Below are 8,350 nucleotides of genomic sequence, written 5' to 3' on the forward strand. Positions count from 1 at the left end.
AAATACTCTTGAAAGATATGGAAGATATATGTCTACTTGCCCCAGGCTTTCTTTACCCCTAAATAACTGTATGGGCCTCACCACTTTAAATGCCAGCATGGTAGAAATCTAAAATAATTTGTGGTTCTATCTAGCCTCAGGTCTTGGCCTCTAACATCCTGCCTCCATGTTCCTCCTGCTCCAGGGATTACTTTCCCAGGCGAGGCAAGGCTCTCAGGCTTCCCACATGGAGGGCAGTCCCCAACACAGGTGCTCTGCCCAGTGGGGAAGAAGGGACGGGCTGTGGATGGATAGCTGCTCTGAGAACCTCTCTATAAAGGGAATTCTCCTGTGTGAGTCATGCCTTAGTCTGTTCCATATTTCTGAGACCCAGAACTTGTTGGCTTGATGAGGAAGGTTCTGATAGTTTGTACCAGATGCACCTCCATTGTCCATGTCTGTATACGCATGAGTAGTGTGGGTCTCCATCCATGAAGTGGTTGATGTGTCCCTTCATTCTGTTCTACTTGAGACAGCCCCTTCCACCTCCCTGGACTCACTGTCCTCAGCTCCCCTCAGGTCACACACCTCTAGGAAGTCCATATACCTTTCTATAATTCTGACGCCCATACACATTCCCTTTTTAGGACCTCTGGGCAATGTATATTTGTTACTTAATGCTGCTACCTCACAGAACCTGTTTTAGTGTCCCTGTGGCAGATACTATTAGTCTCCCCTTAAGTCTCTATCCTGTTTACTAACGTGTTTGTCTCTCCAAGTGACTGGGCCAGTCAACAGGCCAGGATTCTCCTACCTACTAAAAGAAAATTTTAAAACTGAGCAGTACTGTCTGCTAGTAGCATCTCAAAAGATGTCTAACTTACAAAGACTTTTCCCAAATTTATTTTCTAGTGACTTTAAAGATAAAATCTTTACACAAACACACCCTCCCCCAGCAATGCACCATATACATAAATGTACATATTTTCTTTTGCCTAGAAAGCTTAAGGCCCTCAGTAAAATATTCATTGTGGCTAAGAAATAGCCCTAGAATCTCTACAAAGTATGCAAGTTGGTACTAGATCCATTTCTTTTCTTTTTTCTAACCTATAGCCTCTGTGTTCATTTTTAATTCACCAGATAGAATAACTGAATAAGCCCCTTCAGTTACAACCCAAGCTGAAGTAGAGCAGTCTGTGACCCTAAGCCTCCACTACCTCTGTCAACCAGCATGAGCAAATTCAAGGCCTAAGCCTAATAGCATGCAGATCGTGACAACTGGAGGCTGATCTTAAACGGAAAGGCTTGTGTGGTGCTGTGGTGTGTCCCCTCCAAGGACCTGTATGTGAGGATATTAGAATTCAGTTATAATTTCATGTATCTTATAAATGAGGGATAGGACACAAGTCTGAGCATGAAATTCATTTATACTTCATATGTACCAGACCTGAATATAATTTCATACGATAATTTTAAGGTACTGAATTTCATCACATGAGGTCAGATGTGGAATTTTCCACTGTGGTACCACATCAGTGCTCAGAACATTTTGGATTTGGAAGCATGCCATACCTCAGGTTGTATTAGTAAGGATGGTCATCCTGTATTTACAGTCCCCAACAGGTAAGGAACACTTTCCACCAAGAACTGGGTGCTGTAACTTTAAGTCTCTCCCAGTGGCTATCCATACAATCATCCTGGAAGAAGTAGTTTCCTAAATTTAAAACTTCCAGATCTAAGATAAATCAACCTCCTCATGATCTATCTTGAAAAATATATTTCTCGGTGAATTCTATATACACTCTGTACTGTCAGCATTGAACAACAAGACCCGTGAAAGTATTTTTATTGGTTCGGAGCCTTCCAACACGAAGAGACTTCTGAGACTCAACAGAACAGATGTTGAAAAATCAGACTCTCTGGTTAAACAGAAGATGTCAGAGCTAAAAGCTTCCCTGCTTCAAAAACAGACTTGATAAACCCTGTTTTTCCACTTGCCAATAAAAACTCTGGCAACAACACAGTTCGTGCTTTTCCAGAGTAATCACTCTGAATTGTTCTTGTCTTCTTTTGCTCAATAGGTAATCAGACTTCATGTAGAACACAGCTTGTCTGGGGCTCTCAGAGCCCACTAAAAGGACTAACAAAATTATATAAAACGTTCAGCCGTGATGACAAAGCAGACTCCTCGCACAAGCCCAGGTTGCAATGCCCAGTGCTGGTGGCACTGTGTCCTGTTGTTTTGAAATAAGGAAGCTTCTTCTGGGACAAGGCTTCAAGCAATTCAGAGTTGATGACATCAAAAATAAAACCATAACCAGTTCCTTAAGCCATCCCTTCTGGGTTTCCTCAGGTAGCTATCTCAGGTTTTTTACCTTCTCCTCTTTACAATTCAGAGAAATCCACAGTTATATTGGAGCCTGCTGGAGAAGGTCCCCACTGCCACTGTATGTGGGTCACTTTAGGGAACATTCCTTAATGAAGCTGTTGTGGTTTGGATGTGAACAGTTCACTGCAAGCCCATGGATCTGGACCTTTGATTGTTTTTAATAGGCACTGCTTTTGAACACTGCTGAATATTAGGAGGTGAGTCTTACTGGAGGAAGTGAGCCACTGGGGACAGGCATTGAGGCTGGATAGACCCATCTGCCTGCCTGCCCGCTCACTGCTTTCTGACAACAGATGCCGTGTAACCAGCTGCTGCACATGTCTAAGACCATGCTTTCTCTTCTTATCATGATGGGATGTACTCTTTAAACAGTGAGTGAAAGTGAGCCCTCCTTCCCTCAAGTTGCTTCTTGCTAGGTATTACGTCATAGCAAAGAGGAAGGAAAGTAACCCCTGCAGGAGGCCTTGAGCCACACATTAGGATGAGAGCAAAGTCTAACGAGTATCCATAGGCTAAGCAGACACTGATCCTCCAGAGTTAGCCATGGTGCCTTCACTCTGTTACTTCTAGCTCACAATACGCTCTTAGTCTTGTTGACGCCCACAAATCCCGAGAGGCAAGTATGCAGAATCTACACTAGTATTTTAACTGTCCACTTACAGGAACAAAGTCTCAACAATTAATTCTCATGTGACCTGAAACTCATGGGGAAACCACAGCACCACACCATACCCATAGCTTCCCTCTCTTCTGAACATTATCGATCAGGAGGCAGAGGTCCATGCTTCTCGTTCAGTCTTCTCTCTCTTTACCTTCACTTCAGCTTCTCAGCATCCAATTTGGATCCAGTTTGGTCCATTATAATCAATACCTGATGAACTCTCCAGAAAAAAATTAAGTGAAATCACAAAAGGTCCAGAAAGAGACAAGAACTTCTCATCTCAGCATTGCACTTGAATTCCATTCCAACTCCCAGATCTTACATATGAGTGAGGAACATTAAGTTGCAACAATTTTGTGCTCCAAAACTGTTGTGACTAAAGGTGCTTTTGATCTTTGCAACCTGAGAGGCTACAGACTATCAAACACAAACAAGTTATTCTCTCTGAGGCTTACCCTATTCAGCCCAGACACTGGGCAAATGTATGTCACTTAGAAATCAATCTCTACTTTCTACCTATATATGTAGAAATCCCACATATATGTGGTTGGAGAGATGGTTCAGTGATTAAGAGTACTGGTTGCTCTTACAGAGGACCTAGGCTCAATCCCTAGCATCTACATGGTAGTTCACAACTGTCTATAACTCCAGTCTCAGGGGATCTAACACCCTCTTCTGGTTTCTATGAATGACAAACATGTACATGGTACACAGACATACATGCAGATAAAACAACCATACACATAAAGTAAAATAATAAAAATAAATAAATTTGTTTCTAGTGTTGGTTATTATTATTTTATAGCAGTCTTAAGTTTTATATAGACTTACTCTTGTTTTCAGCCAGGTCAAATGAAGATGAGCCTTTTCAGTTTTGAAAAATTTTTAACAGTATGAAAATCTCTCTTTTGCAATATACCTGAAAGAACAAGCCTAATCATGTCTGTACGAGGCGTGGCCTCATGCTACACTGAAGTAAGAGAAGACACAATTGTTTCTGATGATGCTTCACAGACCTGCAAAGCTAAGCCAGAAATATCAATTCAGTTGGATGACTTGGTGGTTAGCTTTCATTGTCACCTAATCGCAAATGACCTAAGAATAGTGACTCAGTTGATCATTGTCTAGATCCAGTTAGCCGGTGGGCTTGTCTGTAGGGGACTGTCTTTAATGTGTTAATTGATGTGGGAAGGGTCAGTTCACTGTCAGGAGGCGCCATTCCCTAGGCAGAGGATGCTGAACTATGTAAATGCTACAACCAAGCTGAGTGTTAACAGGTATGTAGGCATTCCTTCTATCTCTGTTCCTGGGTGTGGTGTGATGAGCTTGTTTGCAATGCCTCCCTCACTACCTACCTTCCCACCATTTCACCACCACCCCCAAACACACTTCTCATAGTGATAGACTCTGACCTAGAACTGTAAGGAAAATAAACACTTTCTCCCCCAAGTTGCTTTTTTCAGGATGATTATCACAACAACAGAAACAAAACTAAAACAGGCATCCATTCCATCCTCCATGCATGGCACCTGTGTGACTAAAGTGGAAACCATATAGCCTGGTACTGTCCATGGAAGACCAGCCCTTCTTTGTAGTCTGGTGTGTAGTGACAATTTTGGAATTTTGGTTTCTTTAAAAACACAGAAATATTATAAGAAAATGTTTTTATTTAACCCCATGTGTAGGGGTATGGGACTTCTTCAAACGGTCTGCAGCTGATGATTATGATTTGCCTAGTGCTTTAGCAGATACATAGTTTTACCAGCTATGGATAATTTCTGCAATGGTGAGACATTTGAAATTGTGAAAACTTTTCAGAGGGTAGATAACTGCAAGAGCCCCAAGAGGCTGGATGGGTGGACACTGGTCATTTGGGGAGGTTGGTTGTGGTTTGTTAGTAGCTGTGGTCAAAGAAAAAAACAAAAGGAAAGAAGATACAACATTTTTCATAATTCCTCTTTCTCCTCTGACATTGTTTCTCTCACATCTTTAATTCAAAGTCACACACATCATGTGGTCACCATTTAGTTGCAATATATGGCCCTGCTATGGAGAAACAAGTTGATGTTCTTAGGCAAACAGCAGAATCCCTTTAACAACCCAGCTCATCAAAACAGAGAAGCCCTGTCTGCAAGGTGATGGTACTTGGAATCACATTACTACCAAAGAAAGACAAGCAAGTATCCAGACCAGCCTTCCACAGACATCTTCAGGAGAGCCATGCCACAGGAATGCCTCATGCTGGTTCGTTCCTCATGTATCTAACCAAAACCAAGACATGCATCTCAGCTGATTGTCAAAGTCCCTGTCTGTCTTCAAATATATTACTCTTATTTTTTTCCAAAGAGAAAATTAACTTTGCCAACATTAAACACGTGTTAGTGAATTCTTTCCTGAAAGAAAGCACTGCAGAGCAACTTCAGTTTACAGATAGTGAAAATATCAGCATTTCACCAGCCTTTCATTGTCAGCTTTGGGCAACCATGTTTACTTTAGGCACGTTTTCCTGTAGTGTCATATCCATAGCCTCATCTACATTTACCTTGTTGAATTCAAACTAATACTTGCATATTAATTTCACAGAAAATAAAACATTCCCCCACCAGGGCTGAGAGACACTAAACCACAGAAGCAAGGGTGTGAGCATCTCCCATTGTAATTTCTCTTTTTCAAACAGAGAAGATAAAGTAACTACTTCAGAAAATAAGCAAAACAAGTCATTAGTGATATTAATTGTTGCCAGTATAGTTTTCCTCTTTTCATGGTGTTAAGGTGCTAGCATGTATAAGTAAATGGAATTTACTTATAAATTAAGCAAATGGAATGTCCTCATATTTTATTGCTTGCCACAAACCCTCAAAGCACTTCAATAATCAGTGTACGTTAGAAACAGCAAAATCAATGTGAATCCTGGGGTTGACAAAGATGGATGGAGAGCCCTTATCAAGATGCACAGCACAGGGACCTGAGCTTCTGGGGGTTTCATTGTATTTGGAAGACAGGCAGCTCAGCCAATGCCTGCAGCCATATACCCATGTGCTACCAGCACCAAATTCCCTGTTGTTCATTTCCAATGCTTTCCCAAACCTACTTCCTCTAAGTAGATGGAAGCAAAGAGGTCTGAGGCGGTGTACATCTGGATCTGTATATTTGCTTCACAAGCTTGGAATGTCTCTCGAGGCTGAAATTCAGAGCAGGAGCCTCATATGGTGCCAGGGAGACACCTGGCAAGTCAGTTCTCTTTGAGAGATGACCTCATCTGTAAAAGCTCACAGTAGTTGCAGGGGCTGTAGGAGTTGTGTTAAACAAGCATTCACAAGCACTTGCTACTTAATTGTGGCTGTAGAAATCTAGGTTCTCAAGACAAGAGCTGCCTGGCTGGGCCACGCTCTAGCTCTATCCCTCACATGTTCACACCTCTTGAGAATAATGAGAATAGAAGAGTGGCCATGGTATTCCTTTACTGCTTCCATTCTTTCCCTTTCTTTTGTTCCCCTTCCCTATGCAAATACTCAGTCCGAGGTGGTGGGTGGAGCCTGACCTTGCAGAGATTGGTGAGACAAATCTCTGTTCCCTTGGATGTCACCGCATAATCATGAACTATACAATCATCTTTGATGATATGCAAAAGTAAGCTAGAATCTGACATTGTTGTGATACAGGCTTCTGATTTTGTCTGGGGAGTCGGGTGAGAAGAGGAATTATCCCCAAGTTATTCTGTGAGCCAGTCTCTAGAGAGTGTGGTGGAGAGTTCCAGATGTGCACCATGAAGAAGATGATGCCTGGGATACCTGGTTTGTGCCAGGGTCAAGTGCTGGGTAGTGGACTATCAGGAAAAAGAACCTATGAAGTTTGGACTCACCCACATATTTAAACATCTGTTATGACACAGGTGACTTTCTCCGTAATCTATTAATTGTGCCTTGATCTGACCTCTTTTTGTCTTGATTCAGGCTCAAATGTAGCCCAGGGTGTACTTAAATAATATTGGAAAGGTTGTCTTTGAACTCCTGATTCTCCTGTCTCTGCTACTTAAGTCCTAAGATTATAGACACGTACCACCATTCCTGGTCTTGAGCTGAGTTTTTGAAAGTGAGAATATACTCTTTAAAAACTGTGGTCAAGTGCAGCATGCCTTTAAGCCCAGGAGAGAAATGGTTGGGGTGGGGGAAGGAACTGCTGTTGGGATGCAGATGTACGATATGAGAGAATTTTTTTTAAGTGCAGTTCCATGTTGTAAAAATCTATCTTGTGGACAAGGGAAAAATGGCAGGGATTTTTGTTTTCTTCTTAATTTATGCTACACAAAGGACTAAAAACAAATCCTGACTTTCCAGCCATCCTCAGTCCCTCTCTCCCTCTCAGCCTCTGTCTGTCTCTCTGTGTGCTGACCATAAACCACTCAAGTAAGCATGTGTCTGAGGAATGGCTGTACACTGTCCTTTCCATGGACCATATCTCACAAAGCTGTTCTCCAGCCTAAAACCCATGTCATGAAATAGCAAGACCTATGCTAGGAGGAAGCTGGCTTGGGGGTCTTTTTCCACCAGCCCCCATGTCATTGTGCTTCTCTGAAACCTCTGATGGTCATCAAACAGTTGGAGGAGTGACTGTGGTCCCCGGGTAACAACAGGGTCTGTGTTCCATACAGCTGTACTCAAGGGCACTCACAAGGCATTTAAGGTACAGAACGGTACTTGGAAGAAATAAACTGTGATGCTTACAAGTCCTTCCTTCCGACACCTGTTCCTATTCAACTTTGAACCTCCTTGGTCCTGACCCACACAGGGAATGGAGAAAGCTGCACAGGCCTGCATCAGAAAAATGTGGTTAAGCTTACTTGGGGGAGATTTTCTCCTGCCAGCTCTACACAAAATGTCACTTCAAAGAACACACATGATGTCTAGATGTCTCAAGCATGCTAAATAGGGCCTTTGTCTTAGGGTTTCTATTCCTGCACAAATATCATGACCAAGAAGCAAGTTGGGGAGGAAAGGGTTTATTCAGCTTACACTTCCCACACTGCTGTTCATCACCAAAGGAAGTCAGAACTGGAACTCAAGCAGGGTCAAGAAGCAGAAGCTGATGCAGAGGCCATGGAGGGATGTTCCTTACTGGCTTGCTTTCCCTGGCTTGCTCAGCCTGCTCTCCTATAGAACCTAGGACTACTAGTCCAGGGATGGCACCACCCACAAGGGGCCCTCCCCTTTTGATCACTGATTGAGAAAATGCCCCACAGCTGGATCTCATGGAGGCACTTTCCCAACTGAAGTTCCTTTCTCTGTGATAACTCCAGCCTGTGTCAAGTTGACACACAAAAC

Source organism: Apodemus sylvaticus, chromosome 8, assembly GCF_947179515.1.
Source record: "Apodemus sylvaticus chromosome 8, mApoSyl1.1, whole genome shotgun sequence".
In the NCBI taxonomy this organism is placed as follows: domain Eukaryota; kingdom Metazoa; phylum Chordata; class Mammalia; order Rodentia; family Muridae; genus Apodemus; species Apodemus sylvaticus.